The following is a 27,674-nucleotide window of genomic DNA, read 5'->3' as shown; positions in this document are numbered from 1 at the left end:
GATTCATTTCTTCTTTCTCTAGGGTTGGTTCTTGGTGTATATCCTCTTCTTTTGATGTTTCTTGTTCCTTTTCTTCCTCCTCTTCACAATCTATTTAAATAATTTATTCTCAGCACACTTATGACCTTTAGTGTATTTTCTATCACAACTATAACGAAGCCCTTTTACTTTTTTTTATTCCAATTATTGTGGTGTAAACCTTGTATGTTGTGGAAGGCTAGGGGCAACAATGCTTCCATATTTATAGTTGTGAGTGGTAGGCTTCCTTGTTGCCATAATTTTGCTTTCAATTTTTCTTGCTAACCTGAATGCCTTCTCCAATGAATCAGGTTCCCAAAGGTGAACCCCATGTTGGATTTTATCCTTTAAAGCCCCTATGAACACACCAATTCTATGCTCCTTTGGAATATATTTTGCCCTTATATTCAATTTTTGGAATTCCTCAATGTGCTCCACCAATGAACCCTTTTGTTTGAGATTTATCAATTGGCTAAAGAAGGTGTTTCTTTTTGTATCCTCATAATTTGCTATCATTTCGTCCATAAAAATTGACCAAGTGACAATTTGTTTACGAGAGAAAAGCCATCGATACCATACAAATGGATTGGGTTCTAAATATAAAGTTGCAGTGCGTACCTTTTGTGTGTTTTGCAAATTATGTAGATCGAAATATTACTCCATCTATAGTATCCATGTCACAAGATCTTCAACATTAGACTTCCTCATATCAATCTTTGGAACATGGTGGGTCTTCAATCCAACATTAGATTCTATGGAATCATGATTAACGTTTCTTTTGTTCATCATGAGTTTCCTCTATTACCTTTTCGCCATTAGGAAGCATTTCTTGAAGAAACATTGCCAAACCTCCTTTCAAACCTTCCATGTCTTTCTTCAAATATTCAATGTTTACTTCTAAACCATCCATCTTAGATTCCGTGCCATCCATCTTAGCTTCCACACCATTCATGTTAGCTTCCATGCCTTTATTTAAACCATCCATCTTAGCTTATGTTACTTTTTGGGAGAGTGAAATTTGTTGCATCTGGTCTCTTAATTTTGATATAGCATGTTGCATTTCTTCCTCTTATTCATGAGTCATGGTAGATATTTTAGGTTGCTTACTAGGTGTCTCCTTTTTTTTTCTTCGGGGCATCAATTAATGATAATTGTGCTTCATTATTCCTTTCGAATGACTTTAAACTAATTTTTCAAACCAAACTTATGCAAAATTTTAAAAAGACTACACACTTTTGTTTTTCACTTTGTAGGAGCTTGATATTGAATCTGTTGTATCTCTATAATTTCAGATCTTCAAGGTGAAATTTCATCCTATGGTATGCCTATGAACCCTCTTTTCAACCCCAATATTCTGATCAAGATTGAATTCTCCAAGAAAGAGTTAATCCAAATCACCCACAATGCCCTGATTATAGACTAGATCAGTACAGTGAACTTGTATGAATTTCCACGTGTCCCTATTTTGACCTTTGGACCTAAAAACAATATAAAAAAAACTAAATTTTTTCCTCCTTCTGTAACTTTTTATGAAATTTCAATCTGATGCTGAGAGAGAAAGTTATGATGATTTTCCCAAGGTCACTTGTTTTAGATATAATTTGGGAGCCTGCAAAAACCTTAACTTCATTGGATCATATCTCCCAAAATATAGCGAGGCAAGATTTTAAATTTGGACCTGAGGTTCATCAAGATTTTGGGTAAAATGGGTTTTAATTTCATATTTTGAAACTTCGTAGAAAAACAATTATAGAAAAAATTCCACGATGAACTGTTTGAAGCAACAAAACCCTAGAATCCAAAGCTTTGATACCAAATTTTATGCAACCAACTCAGAAAATAAAAGAAAAGATAGATCAACGACTTTAAAATCAGCCTATTCGAGGTGTAAACATCCTTTACATTACACAAATGGAAAATTCTTGGATGATACAAATGACAAGGCCTCCTTTCTATATATAGGAGTCTAAGGGGTCCCAATACAATCAGAGCCTACATAACAATAATATTGGAAGGGAACAACACTAAAAATAGTGCGCTTCTATGGGGCACAATAATAAAAACGCGGGGACTACATGGGCACAATAATAGAATAAGGTGGTTTCACTAATAACAATAAGGGGTTACACTAGTAGTATAGGTACTTAACATATGCTATACTAGTTCTTTAGATAACTTCTTGTCGAATCTAGTATTTGTTTTTGAGCCTTAGATAGATCATGTCCCAATTTTGTTGTTGTTCAAGAGGTCTCCACCTGGAATTAAATTGGAAGAAAAAATTGCTTCCCATAGACAAGCTCATAAGGAGTATGACTAGTAGTGTTCCTCCATGTGGTACGATATGCCCAAAGTGCTTCTGGAAGTTTATATTCCCAAAATATTCTATGAAAATCCATGGTTTTAGTCACAGTGGCTTCAAGAAATTTGTTGGTAGATTCCATTTTCCCATTTTTGAAAAAAGCAACAAGAAATGTTAAAAATAACATCAAGAAAATCCTAATTTAATTTTTCTTTGATTTAAATTGGGAATAAAATTGTAACTCTGCATCTCATGAAAACTTGTAATAGTTAACTAAGTTGATTTGACTTAGTTAGCTTAGTTAATTAGAGTTGAGGGTATAACTAGAGCCATGTAGAGTGTCTCCTACAATTAGGAGCACTATTTGAGTTTATTCTGAGTTGTAACTATTTAATTCAACTAGCTGAGCTAAAGTCAGTTAAACTAGTTCTAATTAATGGATGAATTAGTGGGAGGTCCATTAGTGGGGTATAAACTGTAGTAGTGGGGTGTAACTTGTAGTAGTGGGGTGCATCTTGTAATAGTGTGGCTGCATCCTATAGTAGTGGGGTGCGGCCAACAACACATGGGTGTTTCCTATCGAATAGTGGGGTGATGCCCGAAGTGAAATGAGGCGCTGCCTGAAGTGCAATGTGGTGCTACCTGTAATGATCAACCAGTAAACTAAAGATTCACTCATAATTAACTCATGCATGTTAGATAAGAGAAATGACCAGTTGAGGTTGGAGATCAAGGACATTGTATTATCAATTGTAAACTTATATAAATTAAACAAATGGTGCATGTAGGCAGAGCAAGGCCTATGAGGATAGCACAATTCATAATTGATGAATTTCCCCATTAAATAGGGCTAATTCCTTGAGGAACAATGTAAGGAATTATGAGCTTGGAGGCTTGGAAATTTGGCTAAGTATTGGCCAAAGGCAGTCAATCAGGAAGATGATAGAAAATATTTGTGCAGGTTGAGCTCAAGTTTGAGCAAATAATATTGTATTCATCCAGATTATTTGACTAATGTAATATGATATGATAGGTGTTTTTAGCTATGCCTTTCCCCATAAAATTATTTTGTTATGTGTGATTGAATTCTTTCTCTAATATGCTTCATGATTTCATTGATCATTTATTGTGTCTACTAATGAGTAGAGTAGATTCAAGTATATTATTTTAGCATATTACAACTAGCAGTTTGAATATACAAGGAATTTATACATGGTATCAGAGATAGATTTGTAGAAATTTATACATGGTATCAGAGCTAGATTTGTAGAAATTTCTACACGGTATCAAAGCTGAAATCACAATAGAAGTGAAGAATTTGAATTTGTCCTTGTATATTGATGGAGCTCTAGTTCAGGGCAAATCCAGAAGACGCTATGTGAAGATTTCTTAATGGAGTTAGAAGATGCTAGTGGGAAAATCAATGAGCTAGTGTTTAGTGACACAAAAAGGAGCTATGATCAATGGTATTGATAGATTGAGGAGGAGAGAGATTTCCCACAAGGAGATTGAGACTTAGAGGGAGTCTAGTTTCAGAGGGATAAGCCCTATGGAAGCTAGTACTTTCAAATCCAGGGAGATCAGAATCATTATTGCAGTAGTTGCAACAACAATGTAGAAGCAACAACAAAATGAGTAGATCATATATATCTCATGCATGAAAAACCTTGAGGTGCAAGGCAAAGGTTAGAGACTTGGTGTTTGAGAGGGAGTGTGAATTACCTCTCAACATGTAGCCTCAACAAGTTGTGGAGAAACCACAATTGGAGAAGCAAAGAGGAGACCAAGTGGAGACATTCACTCAAGAAGAGACCTCTAGTAAGGGGAAATTTCAAGCCAAGTGGGCAGAAGGAGCACATGCAACCATACCTTTAGGTGTGAGGGGGGGTGATATGAAACCTTAGTCCAAGAGTTTTAGAATTTGGGTCGAATCGATTGAGGTGTTTTTTGTCTCATGGATCATTACCTTGCTACAGGGGATCATAGTATTCAATATTAAGAGGATTAGTGTCAGTAAGATACTAAGGAGTGGAAAGAAGTGTTGACAATAGAGAAAGAGGCTCAGTAGAAGAGTCAGAAACAACACAATTTTCCTAGTAGAAAGTTGCAGACACAATTGATTTAGTTTGGATGTTTTTTTTGGGTTTCAGATGTTGCATTAGCAACAACAACAATGACAACTATTGCAAGTAGAAAATTCAAAAGGTACCAGATTGGGATATTGTCGAATTCATTTCTTGTTAATAGGGAGTGTTGAAAATAACAAGAAATGTTAAAATAGCATCAAGAAAGACCCTAATTTAATTTGTCCTTGAATTACATTGGGAATAAAGATGTAACTACACATCTCATGACAACTTGCAGTAGTTAACTAAGTTAATTTTACTTATTTAGCTCATTTAATTCGAGTTGAGGGTCTAACTAGAGTCATGTAGAGTATCTCTTATAATTAGGAGTACTAGTTGAGTTTATTTTGGGTTGTAACTATTTAATTCAATCTAATTGAGTTAAAATTAGTTAAACTAGTTCCAATAGATGGAGGAATTAGTAGGAGCTCCAGTAGGGGGTGTAACATGCAGTGGTGGGGTGTAACCTGCAGCAGTGGGGTGTAACTTGCAGTAGTAGGGTGCAACCTGCAATAGTGGGGTGTTTTCATTCGAACAATGGGGCGCTACCTAAAGTGCGGTGTGCTTCTTCCTGCAGTGATCAATGAGCAAACTGAAAATTCACTCATAATTAACTCATGCATGTCAGATTAGAGAAAGACCCAATTGCGATTAGAGTTTAGGGAAAATGTATTATTAGTTGTAAAATAATCTAAATTAAAAGGATGGTGCATGCAGTTAAAGAAATACCTATGAGGATTGCATAATTCATAATTGAGGAATTTCCCCATTAAATAGGGGATAATTCCTTGAGGAACAATGCAAGGAATTAGGAGCTTGTAGGCTTGGATTTTTTTTAAGTATTGGCCAAAGGAAGTCAGTTAGGCAAAGGATAGAAAATACTTGTGTAAGTTGAACTCAAGGTTGAGAAGGGCATATTTTATTCATCCAGATTCTTTGACCAATGCAATATACAAATAATAGGGGTTTTTAGTAGTGGATTTCCCTGGAAAATTATACTGTTATGTGTGATTGAATTATTTCTCTTATATGCTTCATGATTTCATCGATCGTTTATTGTTTTCGCTGATGAGTAGAGTAGATTCAAGTCTATTGTTTTAACATATTACAATTAGTCGTGGCTTGTGGATGATATAGAGTGGACTTTTGATGTCTGATTTTGTATTGCTCCATAATATTTTGCACCAATTTGTATGTGGATTAAGCACCTTAATATGTTACAATTTCTTTTGGGACACCAAAACAAATGAAAATATCCTCAAAAAGAAATGTAATAACAACATTTTAAGTAGAAAAAGGAAGTGGCTTAGGTTCTACCCATTTTGTAACATAATTTGTGTTAATAAGAACATACCTCTTTTGTCTAGATGGAGGATTAATTAGACCAACAAAATATAAAGCCCATTTTTCAAAAGGCTCTATAAGTACCTAAGGTTGTAGAGGCATTTCATCTGACTGTATGGGTCTTCCCATTCTCTATCAATTGTCACATCTTTTGACATATTCCTTGGAATATCTAAAGAGAGAAGGCCAGTAATATACCAAAAGAAGGACTTTATATGTAGTTCTTCTATCAACACAGTGTCCTCTAGTTGGTTCATCATGGAAAACTTTTAATATATCTGGTACTTCATCTTCTCAAACACATCTTCATATGATTAGATTGGGTCCTGTTCGATACAAATCTCCCTCTATCCATGAGTAAGGTGCACTAGTCCTAATAACTTTCTTTCTTTCTTTGGTTGAAAATGTGGGGGAAAATTTCTTGTAGCCAAATAGTTAGCAATATATGCATACCAAGGGATTTTAGTAGACATTGCAAAAATATATTCATCAGGAAAATTATCCTTCATAGGGGTATCAATATTATCATTTTTCATTCTGGAAAGGAAATCAATGACTGTGTTTTCCTTTCCTGGCCTATCCAGAATAATAATATTGAATTTTTTAGTAATAGCAACCATCTAGTAAGAATTCCATTAGTAATTGGTTTATTTATTAAATATCTAATAGAAAAATGACCTATATGAATGAAATTTTCATAACCGGTAATATAATGTCAAAATTTATTGATGGCATGAAAAACAACTAAAAACTTCTTTTTTGTTACTATATAATTTAACTCCGTAAGAGTCAAATTTTTACTTGTGCAATAAATAACATAAGGATTCATATTTTTCCATCCCAAAACAACACCTAAAGATGTATCTAAAGCATAAGTCGAAATGTGAAAAGGGAGAGACCAGTTAGGCCCTCTTAAGATTGGTATTTCAAGGAATTTTTTTGCTTCAATGATTCAAATTGTTTCTAGCAGTAAAAATTCCAAACAAAGTTGCAATCCTTTTTGATAAGTTTAAAGAGTGGAGAAGCTATTTTTGTGAATTTTTCTCTGAATCTTCTATAATATCCTGTAAAACCAAAAAAAAAATCTAACATATATTTGACAAGTGGGCACTAAAATTTTAGATATTACCTCTACCTTAGATGCATCCACCTTGATTCCATCACTTGAAATATGGCATCCTAAAAATATTTCCTCGTTAAATATCATAAAACATTTCTCACGACTTAATGAAAGTTTTTCTTCTTTACATCTAATGAGAACTTTTTCTAATTTTCAAGGGCTTCTTCAAAAGTATTTCCATAGACAGTGAAATCATCCATGTAAACTTCCACACAATCATGAATCAAGTCAGAGAAGATACCTATAACTTCTCTTTGAAATGTTGCAGGTTCATTACATAATTCAAAAGGAAGTACCCTATAATCATATGTACCCCACAAACATTTAAAAGTTGTTTTATCTTGATCTTATGGTGCCATTTAGTTTTGGTTATATCGACTGAAACCATCTAAAAATGAAAAATATTTCTTCCCTGCTAAAGTATCTAGGACTTGTTCAATGAAAGGTAGTGGAAAGTGATCTTTTAAAGTATCCTTATTAAAGTCCCTATAACAAATGCACATTCTCCACTTTCCATTCTTCTTACAAACAATCACTAAAGGTGAGACCCATTAACTATCAAATATCAGATAAATGAAATTCACATTAATAAAATTTTGTAATTCCTCAATAATCTCTCTTAGATTGGGAGTCATTCTTCTCTAAGGTTGTCTAACTGGTTTGGAATTTTCTTGAATGAAAATGTGATGCATATATGTGTTAGGATCAGTTACATTCATATTAGTATATTCCCATGCATATGCAGAATAATTTTTTTGTAACATCTTTATAAGTTGTTTCTTTTGGAATTCTTCCAGGTTACTATTAATGTTTAATGTTTTACGTGAAAAGATTTCCACTAAATAATTGCCAAACTTTTCCATAAAATGTAAAGCTAATTTAGGTTGACGAGTTGATAAATATTCAATATTACATTACTCTTGAAAACTTTGATATTGTTCACACTATGAAGAAGAATAATTATTATTCATTAAATTCATTAATTGATCTTCTTCATCAATTTGTGAAAGAGTAAATATAGGATGAATATCTTCAATGTCTTAATTATCATCATCAATATGAAATTATCTTTCTACTATTATTTTTTCAAGTGGATACAATGTGAATTTCTTAGTAGAGATACCATCAGAAATTTACATGTCACTAGATCTACAACTTATGAATGCCTCCGCTGTAGCTAGCCAAGGTTTACCAAGGATCAATGGATGACCTCCTAAATTATTCTTGGGAGTTAAAATAATAAAATCAATAGGATATTCCCATGAATCTAAAGACACATATACATCTTCCAATATACAAACATGTTTGATAAAAAATCTATTTGCTAACTGTAACAAGTTTGGGGTATTTAGAAGATTGGGAAGCTTTAATTGATCCATATTTTTCTTGCTCATGATATTAATGGATCCTCCTAAATCAATCAGATTGTTCAAAATTTCAATACCATTGATGTGTATTTTTGAAATAGTGCTACCTAGATCTAAATATTTTTGAACTATTGGTTTCCCCATCATAATATCTGCAATCTTTCCTACCAATTAAGTAGATATATATATATATATATATATATATATATATATATATATATATATATATATATATATATATATATATATATATATATATATATATATATATATATATATATTTTTTTAATTTTTTTTAATGCACAACTCCTTTATTATTGCAAATATAGGTATTTCATTTATAACTTGAAGTAAAGGAATTTTAATGAAAATGTTCTTTCATTCATCTAGCATATCATAATTAGGTAAAATCATTTTCCTTTGTATTCTCTTATCAATTTGGAGCCTTTCTGGAAAAGGGTGATTTTGTAGGGAGATAGAAGGTTGCTCTACTAGAGGAATTGTGGGAGTTGATTTTATTTGGTTGTCACCTAAATGAGTAGGAACATATTCCTTTGGAGGAGTCTTTTCTTGATCAAGATGTGTCTAGTTTTCAAGAACTTTATGCTCCTTAATTTCTTGGATGACAACTGGCGGTGACTTATTTTACAAAACCCTACTAGACCTAGAGGGGATATCATGCAAGCTTGCAAATTTTGACCCTCAACATTATAAATGGGTTATTGAGGATTTTATTATTGTGATTCATAAATGGTTGAGTAGGTATTTGATTAGAATTTTGAGGAAATGGAGTAGATGGAAGACGAAGTTGTTGATTTGGAAATTGGGGTTGGAATTGTGGTTGGGAAGGTCGTGAAGGATGAGGGGGTAATATTGAGGTTGGTATTGAGGATATGGCTCTTGGAATTGAGGATACTAAGGATTTATACTATAAGAGTTTTTCTAACCTTGTGCCCAAGATGGATTTTGAGGTTGAGGTGGCTAAGGTTTCCAAGGCATATGTGGATTCCAATTACTCTATGGTTGTGCATATGATTGATATTGAGTATTGGGACCTTGTGCTATATTTTATTATTGAGGCTACTAAGGTATATTAACAATGAAGCAAAGTGATTCATCTTGACTTGTAACGACTTCATCTTGGAATACAACCTTAAGCCCTAGTATTGAAGGACATTCTTTTGTATCATGGTTTTCTGCACATATGACACAGATCACTACACTATCAAGAGGAGATTCTCTTAGAGCATGCTTTTTCCTACATATGGGACATAAAATAGATAATGGAGCATTCTCAACTTTTCACTTGTTTTGTATCTTTAGAGTATCTAGTTGTTCATTAACATTTGCAAGGGTATATGTTTTAAAATTGTCAAGAAAATTTCTTAATTCTTCTCTACTTGCTATTCCAGATGCATATTTTCTTACTCTTGACATTATTGGCTCTCTTGGGTTCTTACCATATCTTGTCCTACCTCTTGAAATGTGTTTGTACAACTCTGAAATTTCATCAAATGATAATTGGGAGACATCTCCTTTTCCCATTAAATTGAGAATATCAATCCACTCATCCCTTATGGTTTTTAGGAAAAGAATTTTTAATGTCTCCTCGTCTAAATTGTGCATCTTATCCCTTTAGATACTGTAGGCAAATCTTTCCACCAAATCTTCAAGGCTTTGATCTTCTCTTTAATCCATATTAAATACTTCATCCTAAAGATTACAATGCATACAATAATATTTGTATCTTTCTAGGAATATCCTTTTCATATCGTCCCATGTTCTAATAAAATGTGTTCCTAGGCCCATAAACCATATAAGAGCTGCATATTTTTGAGTGGATGGAAATAGTTTCAACTTTTAGTATCAAGTAAATAGTCATATGATCTATGGTAGTGTAAAAAATTCAGAGAAGTGTACGGAAATGCTTCACTTAAGTCATTAGTGACAAGTAACAATAACAACGAAATTTTTGTGTTTACAATTCAGATTTGCAATGAAAAAAAAGAAAAACCCTGCAGCGAAAGATCATATGAAACTAGAAATATATAACAATGAAGATAACAATATAGCAACCCAATGGATCATATGAACAAGTAAAATGATATTAACGAAAAATATACAACTAGTGAGGAGAATCATATAAAATTGGGTCTATAGATCCCCCTCTACGGGATGGGTCCTTTTGATGTCCTTGTGCTTTAGTGATCTATTTCTCTCTCTCAACTTGCAATGGGCAAAAAAAGAAAATAGCTTGAACTCAGGTGGGAGTTCAAATGTGACAGGATGATAGTGGTGACGATGAGAATGGCCATGGTGAAAAATGAATTGAAAAACCTTATATTTATAACAAGGTGTTGAGCTAAATTAGGAATTATAAAATAATAAAATATTACTGACCAAACCAAAATCTAGTTGTTGAGAATACTTTATTATGCTTTTGAGAGGGAAAATATATTCAAAATGGTCAAATATCTTTATTTATAAAGTGGGAGAAGTAATTAACAAATAAAAATGATTTATTAATCACTTCGTGATAATTAAGAATTTTATTATTATTAAATAATGATTTAATAATTATCTCATAAGGAAAATATGGAAGAAATAAGGAATAATAAATAAATGGAAATTTATTTAAATATTCTAAGGTGATTAAGTCAAAATTAAATAAGAAATAATTATAAATAATGATTTAACAATTATTTCTAGAGAAAATGAAATAAATAATGATTTATTGAATTATTCTCATTGTTGGCATTATGGTGTGCATGAATCTAGCTAGCTGATGTTGGCATTGGTCTGTCATTGTAGCTAGCTCGTGTTGGCATTGATATAAACCCTTGTAGCCTAGCTTATGTGTATATTCCATTTATTATAGAATGGTTGTAGTTTATTATGTTGGAATTGGGATGATTGTACTGGCATTGATGTCAACAGTATGATGTCACTCATGTTGGTCAGATGTTGGCATTTTTATGGTTGATGGTTGATGGCGCACTAGTTGAGTTGGCAACTAGGTCTTCATCTAAGTCTTCATGTCTATGCTTATGAGGATGACTTGTTGCAATGATGTATTAGCTTGATGATGATGCTACAGTATATTGCAGGATAGTTTAGAGGTGTTGTAGCTTGTTCAGATGTTTGTTGGAGAGTAGAGGACTTGTTGGCACTCTTTCCAACCTTGTTTGTTGGCCTTTTAGGTCAATTTGGAAGTGACACTTGGGAGACATGTTTGATCCACTTGCAGATGTGTAAGAGGGTATGCTAGAGTTCTAAAGGCTTGTATATATGCTAGAGAAGAGGATCCAATAGGTGTCAAAGGTTCTGGGTTGAAGGCTTGATGTTTTTCTTCATCCTTTGCCCTATTCGCATGGAGCCAAACCTGTGGGAGTGATAGAAAGGTTCCAGTTGCTGGAATATAGGCTTATGGGAGTGACTGAAGGTTCCAGTCGATTTCATCTAGTGGTAATCCTGCGGCTGAGGATTTTCATGATATTTTCTCCATTTTCTCGTGCAAATTAGAAGAAAATTAGCAAGGAAATTCCCAAAGGCTTCGAGAAAAATTTGTGAAGGTTGAAAATGTTTTGAAAAGGTCCTCCAATGATGTGAAATCACTAAGTGAAAAATTAGTGGTCTTAGAGGATTGATTTTGTCCAATTTGTGCACCCTTGATCCTAGTCCCAGGCTCAATTTTTCCCTACATGTTTTATATATTTGATTTTGGAGATGAGCGAAGATTGATGTTGAGTGTGTGTGTAAGAGAAGGGTGCATAGAGTGAATATGCTTCAGACCTATTGGAGAGAATAGATGATTCAGTGTATGAGCTCTCATGGCAGCAATATGAGCAAGTCTATTTATTGAAGCATAGTATTAATTTGGATATCCATATTTCAGACCAATGATGCAGAGAGTTGAAGCAGAGTTTGATATTGATGGAGCTCCATATTGGTGACCCTCACATTTGTTTTTGTGGGAGATGCTAATGGATTTGGAACATATCCATAGTGTCTTATGTTATTTATTGTATTATGCATCATTCATATTTTGGTGTGAGGGTTTGTTGTGAGTTTTTTTCCAGTTGCTAGTTATATTATTTAGTTTTTGTTGGATACATTGTGACCACTATTTGCTTATGTGGAGAAAATATGTTTGTGGTGATTTTTTATATGATGATGTCTTGATGTTAGAGGTCATATTGCAAAGTTGAATCAAGTTGAGCTAAAAGTCTTGGGATCTAGTTTGAAAATACATGAAAGGAGGTTGACATAGAGTAGAGGAGTAGTGAATTCATGGATGTGGAGCAGTGATTACGAATTTTTAGCGAAAGGAATAGTTTCTCAATCCTATGGTAGTTGAATAGTCCAATCGGAGTTGGGCGAGGATCGATTAATCATGATGGATTTTAGCAGATGGTAGTCCATAGATCGGTGGAGAACATAGTGTTTCTAGATAATGAATAAAATCGAGAGTCTAGGATGATCAGAGTCAGCTAATTGTTTATGAGGTTGAGTCTCCATGTTGATGGGAGTCAGCAAATCTATGTAAAAGACATATTTTTCTTAATAGAATATTCAGAGTAGCGCAACAAAAAAAAGGGTGGTTTTTTCCCAGTGCAGGGTTTTCCACCAGATATATTGTGTCTCATGTGTTGATGTTTTCTTGTGTTCTTGTTGATGGTTATGTTTCTTATATGAATTATATGCATGACATAACCTAATTTGTTGATGGTTAATATATGTGATTCGGTAGATAAGTTTGAATTAGTAAAATTCTTTAAGAAGTCACACTATTGATTCACCTCCCCCTCCCCCCTCTTAGTAGTGCTCAAAATTTTCCAACACTCATGGGGTTTTTGGAATTTTAATGAGAAATAATTTAGGAAAAATAGTTTACTAAATTATTTCATATGATGAAAGAGGGTTTACCATGGTAAAATTAATCCTACCTATTTTATTTCGATCCACCTAGTAAGAAATGGCTAGGTGATCTTTTTTGGGTGATAAAAATCTACATAATACTTCAAACTCAAAAAGAAATGTCCCTGGATCCTCTGTTCTCAAGCCATGAATGTTAGGATGAATAGAAGGTGAGATATTTTTCATGGTGGCTATGGTATCTTCATCCAAGATGGGGAATCCAAAAGGATCTTCATCTCCACCTCTATCACCTCGACCTCCTCTACCACCTCTTCTTCCTCTTCCCATACCAATCCTAATTCCACCATCTCCCTTATGCAATTATCCTTCCCCTTCTGCTACCATTGTAGATTCTTCAAAGCTAATGTAAGGTTCAACAATTGGATTGTCTACTTCTTCCCTTGGCTCTTCTACTAGGGTTATGTTAGAAAAAAATTCCACCTCCTCTTAATTAGGCAATTCCAACTCCTATCCTAAGAGTTGTTCACCTATTGAAGAGATAAATATGACTCCTTCAATAGGAGATGTAGGTTATTAAAATACAACCTTTGTAGATGAGGCTCGTGAAACCCTAGGATGAATTTCAGGCCTATGTATCTCAGGAAGTCTATGTACACCTGCTATGGATGGAATGTGAGTGTTGGTGGATGGTGTGGAACCACATGGTCTAGAGGGGGTGGTTGGTGATGCTGGTATTAAACTTTGTCCTCTACCTATACTTAAAAATCTGCCCCTAGAATTTGATTCTCTATACATGCATCCTAAATGATTTTAATATGATTTTAATTATGCATCTAATATGATACGCAGATCAAAAATAAAATCCTATATACACTTCCCCAACAAGGGCACAAAAATGTAATGTAGTCTAATTGATAGTTACATTACTTCATTAATTGTCAAACGAAGGTTTGTTTACTTGTGAAGTGCATGTGCACAATATATGCTAGGAGTTCTATTTTTCTTTATCAAAGTATTGTTTAATATATTAAAGAAAATTACTGAATATAACTAAATCAAGATCAACAGATCTTAACTCTATGACATTCTCTTTCTATCAAACTTGAAAAGGACGAAATGTTATTTTAAAAACAAGATCAAATGACAAGAATTGAATAGAATTGAAATGGCTATTCTAATTGCATCAAATTGAAATAACTATTATACTTGCATCAAATGGAAATGACTATTCTATTTGCATTGAATCGAAATGACAACTCTAGTTGCATTAAATGAAAATGACTATTCTATTTGCATTAAATTGAAAGGATACTCTACTTGCTGAAATGAAATATTGTTCTACAACAACAAATTGAAATATTATTCTGCCAAACAGAATTGAAACCTATTCTAAAACCAAATTATTTGAAATCAAATGAACTAAAGAGAAAGAATAAAAATTCAAATTATGATAAATTACTAATGTGCGCAATGGAGATCTGAATCAATAAAAACATATAAATATGAGACAAAGTGGAAAATATTAATGAAAAGAACTAACAATTAAAATGTTTTTTTTGTGTTTTTCAATTATAAAGAGTGATCAATCCCATGCATTGAAATCAACAGTGAATAAATGAACAAAGGATTAAACAAAGTAAAATAACTGTAACTAAATGAATTGACAAAAAAAACAAAGCATCTAAACTATCTTACATCTCTATAGGGGGACTTCCTATTGAGTGTAAGGCACTATGAATTCAATTCAAATTTACTAAGGACACATTCACACTTCAGGAATAGAGTACTTACATTAATAAAAACATAAAGTCTTCCATAATTCCAAATAGAGTATTTATGATCTATTCTTCATTATCTCAACTTGTAGATCAAGGATATATTTATATGCTAGCAAATTCAATATTAAAGAAATAAATTTCGAGAGGCAAGTTTGTGGATTGACAACACTATCTTTGATTTTAAGTAAGAAACGGATCTAGCATGATTTTCTCTATCGTAGAAAATCATGCAGGTCATATTCTTCTACACATAAACTATTAGTTATCATCAGACTCGCTCACTTGAAGTCATCTTTTCCATGCTCACTTGATGCCAAAACCACTTCCTGAAACCCTTGTCGATAAATAGAACAATGTTGATCTGGATGTTTAACCCAATAGATTTTTAGTCCAATTGATCTGCTGAGTTGGTAGAATAGGTGGTTGACCATGTCCTCAAAAATTTTCATCTACTCATGTCCTTTATTCACTTTGAAAGTCTCTGCATCTTGTTTAACCATGGACTGAGTTACATAAAGTTTAGTTAGCTATGGAAATTGCACAATTCGGTAGCTAGAGAGATATTTAAGTTGATTTCATAAATAAAATGTAGGTCATGAGAAATAATCATTTGATACCTTTTATTATAACTGATAAGTGATTTGATGACATTAGAAAGTGAAAATGCATAAAAATCAAGTGTGGAAAAGATGGAAAAGGGGAAAAGAGTGTTAAAATTAAGGACAATTCGAGGATCCAACATGGGCGTAAGGATATTTGTAATATTTGATGTTTGGAGGAACAATTCATGGAATCAAGTGAACAACATGATCTTGATCACAAATAGGTGGGAGTATAAATATAAAAATATAAGACCACGGTCATCAGGTACGTATTCCAAGCTAAATGGTGGGAAAAACATCCTAGTGTGTGTTCATTTAGACTATTATGGCTAAATAAAATTGGAAAAGGTAATGAAAAAGGATTTGGAAAGGAAAAATGGCCTTTTTGTCATGTTTATTTATGAAAGAAAGGAAATTAGGAGAAAAGGAAGGTGAAAGGTCACAAGTTCCATGTGAGTGGTAAAATGAAGGAAATAATGAGAAATGAAGAAAATAGAGGGCTCATTGATAACAAGTCTTCCAAGGATCAGTTGGAAAGATTTTGTTCTAGCTTTTGAGCAAGGAAGGAAAAAGAAAGGAAAGGAAGGACAAGGAAAGGAAAGGAAAGAAAAGAGCAAGCAAGGAGGAGAATGTTCAAGCAACTTCAACAGGAATAATTGCAGGTAATATATTTCATGTGTGATTTCCTAGTTGGGTTTGACATGCATGGATTTGCATGTTGGTATATGGTTCTCTTGGTGCCAGTGGCATGGTTTTTCAGGTTATGACAGTGGTTTTCAACCTAGCCTTGCCTTTTTTCGGATATCCATGATGTGATGGGATTGTTTCTAAGTTTTGAGCTTTGGAATTTCTAGATGGTTTCAGAATACGGGGTGGAGGTGGCATCAGGAAAATTCCCAAAGGCCCAAGAATCCCTTGACCAATTTTGGCAAGATACACAGTAAAGCCTAAAGGTGGAGTCTCGGTTTAGGGCCTAGTGATCCGGTGTGGATTGTGTTAAGTCTTAAGAGACCGGTGTCTTGATTTAGGGCCTAATGATCTAGTGTGGATTGCGGTAAGGCTTGAGAGACAAGGAGATGGAAAATTCTTCAAGGATAGTGATGGAGTACAGAGGCATTACAAGCTTGGTTTGGTTTTGTGATATTTGTGTGGTTTTGGTGAGCACGGTTTAGTGAGGGTGAAGGTGGTTTAACCCTTAGATTCCCTTGGTTTTTTTTCGATTGGTTTATCCATGGGATCCCACATTCATGCTTGGAATATGGCACGAGGGTGATTGGCTGAAAGAAATATTTGGTTCAGCCATGTCTATGGTCGGGTGGTACGTCAAAGTCTATAATCTGGTTGGTTTTGCCTATGTTTAATAAAATCTAAGTTCTCCTTCTTTTGTACTTGTTAATATGTGGCTTCAATGGCTGTTATCTCATTGTTATTTTCATGGTTTAATTCTAGTTATAAGCATGGTTATATGACTATTTATTTTCATGGTTATTTCATGTATTTACTTGTAAGTGAAATGATGATGGATGCAACACCTAAGTGATGTCAAAACAATTAAGGGAAGATGGTGATGATCCTTCTTGTTAAGTCTCACATGAGTTATCGGTCATTTATGCTATGCCTTGTATTCATTTCCTATAGATTTCATTGGTGCCAAGTGTTTGACAAAATGTCATTCTCTATTGGGGATGTTCAAGCCTACTCCTAGAGTTAGTTTTGATTTGTAATTCTTGTCATTATGTAATTTATGAATTCTAAAATTGTCATTGAGTTATGGGTAGTGAACTGGGCTCTAGGCTTGAAAATGTGGCTAAAATTTTGGAGACGCAGGCACAACTCTAGGTAGAAAAATCCCTGGACGCTTGCATACCCATGTTGTGGAAGCATCTGGAGCCTTTTGGATGTTTTCTTGTCCATATAAATGGAGTGTCTGGGGGTTTAGTGGTCTTAAAAATTAGTGGGACCTAGGGGTTGGTTGCTTTAGTGGTTGGGATGGTTCCTAGGAGTCCTATTGCTAATGTGGAAGGTCTGTGTGATGTGTTTTCATCGGTTCCACTTCCTTAAGGTGACTTAGGAGGTCAAATAATATCATAGTAACTTCTTGTCACAGGTTTACCCCGGTTGGCCATTTACTTGGGTAGATGTGGGAGGAGGGCGTTATAGGGAGGCTTTTGGGAGTCTCAAATACCTTAGAATGATTATCCAAGATTCTTCAGAGATTGAGAGAAATAAATGATTTCGATGTTTGGACATATAGTGAGTATAATTGTGCAATTATACCTTTTTGTTCTTTCTTCAACATATTTTTCATGCCATTAGAGTTGATTATTTTCCCCAACTTCCCTGTGATGCCACTTAATTCAATTTCCTTTCCTTCCTAGGAAAATGCCATGAAAAGTTCTTGAAAATTAAAATATTTCATCCCCAAAGATTGTAACCATTGGAATCCTAATACAACATCAACACCACCCATTGGAATGGAAATCATTATACTATTCAACACAGGTAACCCCATGGTTAGATTGATATTATCGAACTCCCCTGAGAAATTTATAGTTCCTCAATTTGAAACCATCACTTGACACTTTGGTGCTAGATATAGGAAGCAATTCAATTCCTTGGCTATCTTACAATGAATAAAATTATGGGCACTGCTAGAATAGATCAACACTATTACCATTTTTTTCTTGATATATCCTTCTATATTAAGAGTTTGAGGAGTGGTAATTCTTGCCAATGCATTGAAATATAAAGTCAAATCCATTTCTTCTTTCTCTGGGGTTGGTTCCTGGTGAATATCCTCATATTTTGATGTTTCTTGTTCCTTCTTTCTCCTTTTTACTCTAGTTTTTGTGGTGTCAACATTGTTGGTTGTGGGAGGCTATGAGAAACAACACTTCCATCTTTATAGTTTTGAGTGTTATACTTCCGTGTTGCCATAATTTTGCTTTGAAATTTTATTGCCACCTTGCATACCTTCTCTAATGAATTAGGTTCCCAAAGGTGAAACTCATGTTGGATGTTATCCTTTAAAGTCCCATGAAGACATCAATCATATGCTCCTCTGGAATATCATTTACCTTGATATTCAATATTTGTAATTCCTCAATGTGCTCTGCCATTGAACCCTTTTGTTTGAGATTTATCAATTGGTTAAAGAAGGTATTGCTCTTTTTATCCTCTTAATGTGCTACCAATTATTCTGTAAAAATTGTCCAAGTGTAAATTCGTTTACGATAACAATGCCATCGATACCACACAAATGAATTTTGTTCTAAATACAAAGATGCAATGTGTAACTTTTGTGTGTGGGGCACATAATGTAGATCAAATAATTTCTCTATCTATAGTATCCATGTTACCAGATCCTTTCCCTCAAAGTTCCTCATATCGATCTTTGGGATGTGGTTAGTCTTCAATGCACTTTTGGAGTCTCTAAAATCATAATTTATATTCCTTTTGTCCTCATCATGATTTTCATGGAGTACCTTGTCACCACTAGGAAATATTTCTTGTAGAAACTTTGTCAAACCTTCCTTCAAACCTTCCAGGTCCCTTTTCATTTCTTTTTTTAAACCATCCTTCAAAGCTTCCATCTTGACATTCATCATTTCTTCCATGTTATATTTTTAACCATTCTTCAAACCATCCATCCTAGCTTCTAGTTAATTTTTGGTTACTCTTTGCGAGTGTGAAATTTGTTGCACTTGGTCTCATAATTTTGATATATCATGTTACATTTATTCCTCTTCTTCATGCATCATACTATAGCTTTACGTTGTCTTACTTTATGTTGATTTTAGGGCCTCAATATTAAAACCATTGTATCTTTGTAATTTCAACACTCTAAGGTCTATAATTTCTTCATGTGGTAGCCCTCTAAGTCTTCTTTCCAATGCCATAATTCAGACCGAGATTGGATTCCTCAAGATAAAGTTATGCCCAATCTCCCATGATGACCTAACTATGGACTATTTCATTAGAAAGAACGTGTACAGAATTCTACATGTCAGTGTTTCAACCTTTATAGATGAAAAACTACAATCCATGTGGTTTTAGTCACTTTTTATGAAATTGAAATTCGATGCTTGTAGAGAAAGTTATGACAATTTTTTCTAGCTCACCTATTTGAGATTGAATGCTGGAGCATGCAAAAACCCTAACTTTTTTGGATAATATCTCAAAAAATATAGCAAACCAGGATCTAAATTTTTTACATGAAGTTCACTAAGATTTAAGCTCGACGTGGTAAAAATTTCATCTTCTCAAGCATCATAGAAAAAAATTATAGCAACAATTCCAAGATGAATTGTTTGAAGCAGTGAAATCCTAGAATCCAAAGCTCTGATACCAAATGTTATGCAACCAAATCCCAAAGCATAAGTTAAGATAGATAAATGACTTGAAAATTAGCCTCTTCGAGGGGGAATTCTCCTTTACATCACATAAATGAGAAATTATTGGATTATTCAAATGAAAATACCTCCTTGGTATATATGGGAGTCTAAAGGGTCACAATTTAATCAACGCCCACATAAATGTTGGAAATAATACTGAGAGGGGGGGGGGGGTGAATTAGTATTATCTAATTCTTTTAATAAATCTTCCTTATTTGTTCTTTGAATTATTTTTGCACGTCAGTACCATAAAATAATGAGCATGAACAAAGAAAACAGATAGTCACACCAAAGAACACAAGATGTAAGGTGGAAACCCAATGTGGGTGAAAACCACCTGCTGCAATATGTCTCTATCTTCTTTCAAATTAGAAACTCCTTTTACAATGGTTTTGTACTGGTGCAGTCCTTTACCAGTACGCAGGCTGCAACCTGCAGAGAGCTACAACTCTCTCTCTCGTTTTCCAGTCTCTCCTGGAAGGGAGCTACAACCCCCTACTTCTTTTCTTACAAGGACCACTTTTCATAAATTTTCAAACTGGATCCAACAACAACTTTGAAGCTCATAATCAAACAACCTTCTGAATCACCCAATCATCAGATCCATACATATACAATGATATTATGAGAGTTATCAACCAGATCTAGTACATCAGATCACATGAAGATAAGTCATTTTAAACCGATCCAAAACTGAAGTTAATCATAATCATTCACTCAATCACTGCTGTTATCTGAACATAATATCAGAACCAAACCTCACTTCAACAGCCCAGATCATAAAAATGATAAACAAAGATTTTAAGAGAAGTAAGCAGCTTCACCCATGTACTGCCTGCTTACAGTACGCACTCTGCTCAACTGCTCGCCTGCTTACGTACGCACCCTGCTCAACTGCTCGCCTGCTTACGTACACACCCTGCTCAACTGCTCGCCTGCTTACGTACGCACTGTAGTCAACTGCTCACCTGCTTACCCCACTCTGTGTCCATTGAACTGCTTGCGGACCTCCGCACCTGCAACCCTTCTGTGCCTGCGTACCGGCGCACCTGAAACGCTTCGTTCCAGCGTATATACGCACTTTTCTTTTACTGTACCTGCGTACCTTCGGGCATAGATGATTTCAAGACTTCAAGAATAACCCAGACAGTCAGATCTATAGATCTGAACATGCGCCGAAGAGATCTCAATCCATCAGTAGATTCGCCTTATTTAGATCTAGACATTACTCCCAAGAGATCATAATATTACAGATCTAGCTCTCATAAGATGTTCAACCCAAAACATACACAAGCCAAATGATCTCCTTTGCTTTATATACGAAAGCTCTTCCTTAAATCATGGATCAATACCACGGGCCGACACCATAATGACACAAATACCGTCGGCTAAATACCAAAGGTTAAACATAAGAAACCCCACGTGTGCTTTTCTTTGCCTTGAAATGTGTGCACTGGGGGTACGCACCTCCTGAACTGCTGACTTGCGTATCAGGCCGCGGTCCCTTCACGGTGTACCTGCGGGTACGCACTTTCTGGACTAATCACTTGCGTACTTCTTAATTTTCAACATATTGAGAGCCTTGCCATGGGTGTTGCCATCAAGTACAACATCTGTAACATATAGCCATACCAGAAACATAATGCCAACAATCTCCCCCTTTGGACTTGATGGCAACCTCAAGACTTCAGCTTCATTCTCCCCCTTTGACATCAAGGGCAAAGGGTTATGCTCCCCCTAAGAACATGCTCCCCCTGAATATGAACCAGATCTGCAATGAAGAACCATAATCCACCATGAAAGAGATAGAGACATATTGCAGCTACTTCCAAGATCTCCTTCTGCACATCCTCCATAATGCCAACAATGCATTATATGCTCCCCCTAAACCTGTACCATCAATCAGAAGAGGTTCAACAATAAGATGATGCATCAACAACCCCCAGCTTTTGCCTGAGGTATTCAAAAGTGTCCCTGGGCAATGGTTTGGTGAGTATATCAGCAACTTGTTCCTTAGAAGGAACATACTCCAACTTGACCTTCTGTTCAAGCACTTGTTCCTGGAGAAAATGATACTTGATTGGTATGTGCTTGGTTTTTGAATGCATAACAGGATTCTTTGAGATGCTGATTGCACTTGTGTTATCACATAAGATGGGGATAGGTGGTGTACAAGTGATTTGAAAATCTTGCAAAGTCTGCATCATCCAAAGGAGTTGAGTGCAACAAGATGCAGCAGCAACATATTCCGCTTCAGCTGTAGACAAGGCAATCGAACTCTGTTTCTTGCTGAACCAAGATACCAGTCTGGAACCCATAAAGAAGGCACACCACTTGTACTTTTCCTGTCATCCACGCTTCCGGCCCAATCTGCATCTGTATAAACATGAAGTGTAAGATCTGTATCTCTAGGATACCATAAGCCATAATTTTGAGTCCCTTGAAGATATTTGAAAATTCTCTTCACTGCCTGAAGATGAGTCTCTTTCGGATTTGCTTGAAATCTTCCAACTATTCCAACTGCATGCATGATGTCCGGTCGGGTACCTGTCAAATAAAGTAAACTTCCAATCATAGATCTGTAGGTTGGTTGATGTACTGCTGCAGATTCATCATTTGCACTGAGGCTACATCCTGTGACCATGGGTGTACATACTGGTTTTGCATCTTCCATGCCATATTTCTTCAAAATCTGTTTGAGATACTTGGTTTGAGATAAAAAGATTCCTCCTTCCTTTTGTTGGATTTGCAAACCAAGGAAATATGTCATTTCTCCTAGCAAGGACATTTCAAATTCTTTCTGCATGACCAAGGCAAAGCTTTGACTCATAGCTTCTTCATTGCTGCCAAAAATAATGTCATCTACATACACAACAAGTATTAGTAATTTGTCATTTTCAACTTTTATATAAAGATTGCTATCTGCTGATCCTTTTGAAAAGCCTTGTTGATGAAGATATTTGTCCAAACGGTAGTACCAAGCCCTTGGAGCTTGTTTGAGACCATAGAGAGCCTTTTTCAATCTGCATACAAGATTTGGATCATTTCCAAGAATGAACCCATCTGGCTGTTCAATGTATACTTCTTCTTCCAAGTCTCCATTCAGAAAGGCTGATTTTACGTCCATTTGAAATACTTTGAAGTTTTGAAAACTTGAGAGAGAAAGGAACATTCGGATGGCCTCAAGTCTTGCAACAGGAGCAAAGGTTTCTTCAAAGTCTATTCCTTCTTGCTGCGCATACCCTTTACAAACAAGTCTGGCCTTGTTTCTAATTACTTCTCCATTTTCATTCAATTTATTTTTGAAGACCCATTTTGTTCCGATAACATTCTTATCCTTTGGTCTAGGAACCAGCTCCCAAGTGTTGTTCTTTTCGATCTGCTCAAGTTCTTCATCCATTGCTTTCATCCAACATTCATCTTTGCATGCCTCTTTCACATTTTGTGGTTCAGTAGAGGAGAGTAATGCCAAATAGCTTGAAGCTTCTGCAACTGTTCTTCTTGTTTGTACACCTGCTTCTTTCTGCCCCATAATCTGAGATTCTGGATGATTCTTCTGAACATAACTGGATGGAGTCTTTTCTTCTATTCTTGTTTGCTCCTCTAGTTCTTCTTGAGGTTCTTCTTGAGGTTCTTCTTCTTCATCATTCTGTCATTGGGGGTAGCCTTCATCTTCTTCGATGTCTTCATGATGTACTTGCCTAGGAATGTATCCCTTCTCATCAACCACTACATCAATGCTGTAAAAAATTCTGCCAAGTCTTTTATTGTAGCATTTGTATGCTTTGCTATGTGGAGAGTAACCAAGAAGAATGCCTTCATCTGCTCTAGGTTCAAGTTTGCCAAGCTGCTCATCAGTATTCTTGATATAGCATTTGCTCCCAAAGATTTTGAAGTGCTTTACCGAAGGAGTCCTACCACTCCAGAGCTCATGAGGAGTTTGAGTTCTATTCACCCGGACATTTGTTTTGTTGAGAATAACAACCGCAGCATGTGCAGCTTCACCCCAGAAAGTTGCGGGAGTTCCTGACTCATCAAGCATAGCACGAGCCATTTGTTGGACTGTTCTGTTCATTCTTTCCACAACTCCATTTTGCTGAGGAGTTCTTGCTGTAGAGAATTCTCTTCTTATCCCATGTTCTTCACAGAAATCGAAAAATTCATTTGAAGTAAATTCCCCACCTCTGTCGGATCTGAGGCACTTAATTTTGTGACCTGATTCATTTTCAACCAAGTCTTTGAAGGATTTGAATTTTTCGAATGCTTCATCTTTGTGCTTCATAAGTCCTAACCAGACAAACCTGGAGAAATCGTCAATGAATAATATCAAGTATTCTTCTCCTTGAGGTGTTCTTTTCCTGAAAGGACCGCATGTATCTGTATGTACTAGCTCAAGAGGCATGCTAGCTGATCCTTCTTTCTCTGGAAAGTTAGTTCTGGTTTGTTTTCCAAATTGACATGATTTGCATATGGTGTTGTCAGGAATTTTGATATCTGGAAGATCGCGAACTGCCTGATATTTGCATGCTTTCCTTATTTGTGAAAAGCTTAGATGTCCCAACCTCCGATGCCATAACCAGTTCTCATCATCCTTGCTCAGATAGCATTGTTGTTGTCCTTCTTCAAATATGTACAGATTATTTCGAGTTCTTTTGCCTTTGATCACTGTTTTACCTGTATCAAGATCACGAACAAGACATCCATTTCATCTGAATATAACCTCGGTTCTTTGATCACACATCTGGCTGACACTTAGAAGATTATGCTTCAATCCATCAACATACAAAACATTTCCAGCTTTGACCTTTTCTTTTAACTGAGCAATGCCTTTTCCTTTTATAGTTGCAGGAGTATCATTTCCAAAAGAGACTTTCTTTCCCTTTTCTAGAGCAGAATAAGACTCAAGTTTTTCTTTATCACCTGTCATATGCTTCGAACATCCACTGTTAATGTACCATAGATTTTCCTGTCCCTCTGCATAAAATGCTATCCCACATCTTTCTGTTTGAGGTTCCTTTATTCTCCATGTTTTGGTGCTTGAGGCTTGTTCCTTTTTCTGCTGAAACCTGCTCCTGCATTCAGAGTCTTCATGACCAAAGTTATTGCAAATAGAACATTCAACTTCATTTTCAAGAACCGAAAAGTTGTTATAGGTCCTTTTTGTAATCCCCGTCATACTTCTTTGTTTTTGAGCTTCCCTAGTCATGATCGTTTTATATGCAACACATTGAGCTGCTTTGTGACCAAAGTTATGGAAAGAAAAGCATTGTCCATTGAAGAAACTTCTGCGGTTATCGAATCTACCAGCCAATTGATTGTAATTTCTATTGTCATCTATTCTTGAACCAAATTGAGAAGATTTTACCTATGACTGGTTGTAGCTTTTGTTCACCCTTAAGATGGATTGCCCCTGATAGTTTCTGTTTGTAATTCGTCCCTGCTTTACCTGATGATCTTCATTGTGCTTTTGCTCATTTCTTCTTGCTGCATCAAGATAACTTTTTGAGGTGGATGCTTGAGAAGTTTTTTCATTATAGCCCAGACCTGTCTTGTTTAGTGGAGACCGCTGCACATTGATAATCTCATCCAAGGTTTCAGATCCTTTGACAAACTCAAGATTAATAGCTTTTGTTTTCTCAATCTCTTTTCTAAGACCAACAATTTCACCTTCTAATTTTTCAAGATGTTTTTCTTTTTCATCAATTTGAAATTGTAGAGTATCAATGATCATATTCTTTTCTTCTATACATCTCTTGAGTCTAGTAATTTCATCATAAAGGTTATCCACATCTATAGCATCCATATAATCATCATCTTCAAATGCCATTAACAACTTATATTCATTACCTCGTTCATCTTCATCACTGTTTGATAGACCATCACTATCTTCATGAGTGTAGTAGCTTTTCTTATTTGCATTATGTTTCTTGTTCCATCTAGCAGGTTCCTTTCCTTTATCCTTATAAGGAAATTTTGCAGCATAATGACCTACTCTTCCACAAGAAAAGCATTTAAAAGGTAACTTACCTCTGAACCTTCTAGAACCCCTTTGAAGATTTCTGACAAAATTTGATTCTTCTTCTTCTTCTTTTGAGACGTGGCTTGCTTCATAATAATCTCCTTTGCCTGATGCCTTGAAAGCAACTTCTCTTCTGTCTGATGGACCTCCCTTTCTCATTTCATAAGCAGTTAGAATTCCATGTAGCTGAGACATAGTAAGGATTCATAGATTTTCCTTTTCTTCTATTGCAGATACTTTAGATTCAAACTTGGGAGACAATGATCTTAGAACCTTTTCAACCACAATAGCCTCTTTTATTTCTTCACCCAAATTTTTCATACAATTAACAACCTCATCTACCCGAAGAAAATAGTTAGCCACACTTTCATCATTATACATCTTGAGAGTCTCATACTGAATTCTGAGAGTTTGAAGTTTAGCACGCTTTACCTGTTCATCTCCTTCATAGCTCGTGACAATTTTGTCCCATATCTCTTTTGCGGATTTATAGTGCATTACCTTCATGAATTCCGATTGGGATATACATCCTAATAGAGTACTGACAGCTTTCGCATTTGTTTCATACTTCTTTTTCTCGGCTGCATCTGTAGGAGTGGCTGAAGGAAAAGCGTAGCCTGTCTCTACGATGTCCCAAACTTCTGTACCAAGAGATTTAAGATAGGCAGTAACTCTTACCTTCCAATAATTGAAGTTTGTCCCATCAAAAACCGGTGGCCTGATTGATGCTTCTCTCTCGTAGTTGCTCATGATGAACGATCTACCTTCAAGCGATCAAGCTTTTCTGAAGGACCTGCTCTGATACCAATTGTTGGAAATAATACTGAGAGGGGGGGTGAATCAGTATTATCTAATTCTTTTAATAAATCTTCCTTATTTGTTCTTTGAATTATTTTTGCATGTCAGTACCATAAAATAATGAGCATGAACAAAGAAAACAGATAGTCACACCAAAGAACACAAGATGTAAGGTGGAAACCCAATGTGGGTGAAAACCACCTGCTGCAATATGTCTCTATCTTCTTTCAAATTAGAAACTCCTTTTACAATGGTTTTGTACTGGTGCAGTCCTTTACTAGTACGCAGGCTGCAACCTGCAGAGAGCTACAACTCTCTCTCTCGTTTTCCAGTCTCTCCTGGAAGGGAGCTGCAACCCCCCTACTTCTTTTCTTACAAGGACCACTTTTCATAAATTTTCAAACTGGATCCAACAACAACTTTGAAGATCATAATCAAACAACCTTCTGAATCACCCAATCATCAGATCCATACATATACAATGATATTATGAGAGTTATCAACCAGATCTAGTACATCAGATCACATGAAGATAAGTCATTTTAAACCGATCCAAAACTAAAGTTAATCATAATCATTCACTCAATCACTGCTGTTATCTAAACATAATATCAGAACCAAACCTCACTTCAACAACCCAGATCATAAAAATGATAAACAGAGATTTTAAGAGAAGTAAGCAGCTTCACCCATGTACTGCCTGCTTACAGTACGCACTCTGCTCAACTGCTCACCTGCTTACGTACACACCCTGCTCAACTGCTCGCCTGCTTACGTACGCACCCTGCTCAACTGCTCGCCTACTTACGTACGCACTGTAGTCAACTGCTCACCTTCTTACCCCGCTCTGTGTCCATTGAACTGCCTGCGGACCTCCGCACCTGCAACCCTTCTGTGCCTGCATACCGGCGCACCTGAAACGCTTCGTTCC

The sequence above is a fragment of the Pinus tabuliformis genome, chromosome 5_2 (assembly GCF_031772625.1).
Source record: "Pinus tabuliformis cultivar Carrire ecotype Pingquan chromosome 5_2, CPIR1, whole genome shotgun sequence".
In the NCBI taxonomy this organism is placed as follows: domain Eukaryota; kingdom Viridiplantae; phylum Streptophyta; class Pinopsida; order Pinales; family Pinaceae; genus Pinus; species Pinus tabuliformis.
This window is presented reverse-complemented; position numbering follows the sequence as displayed.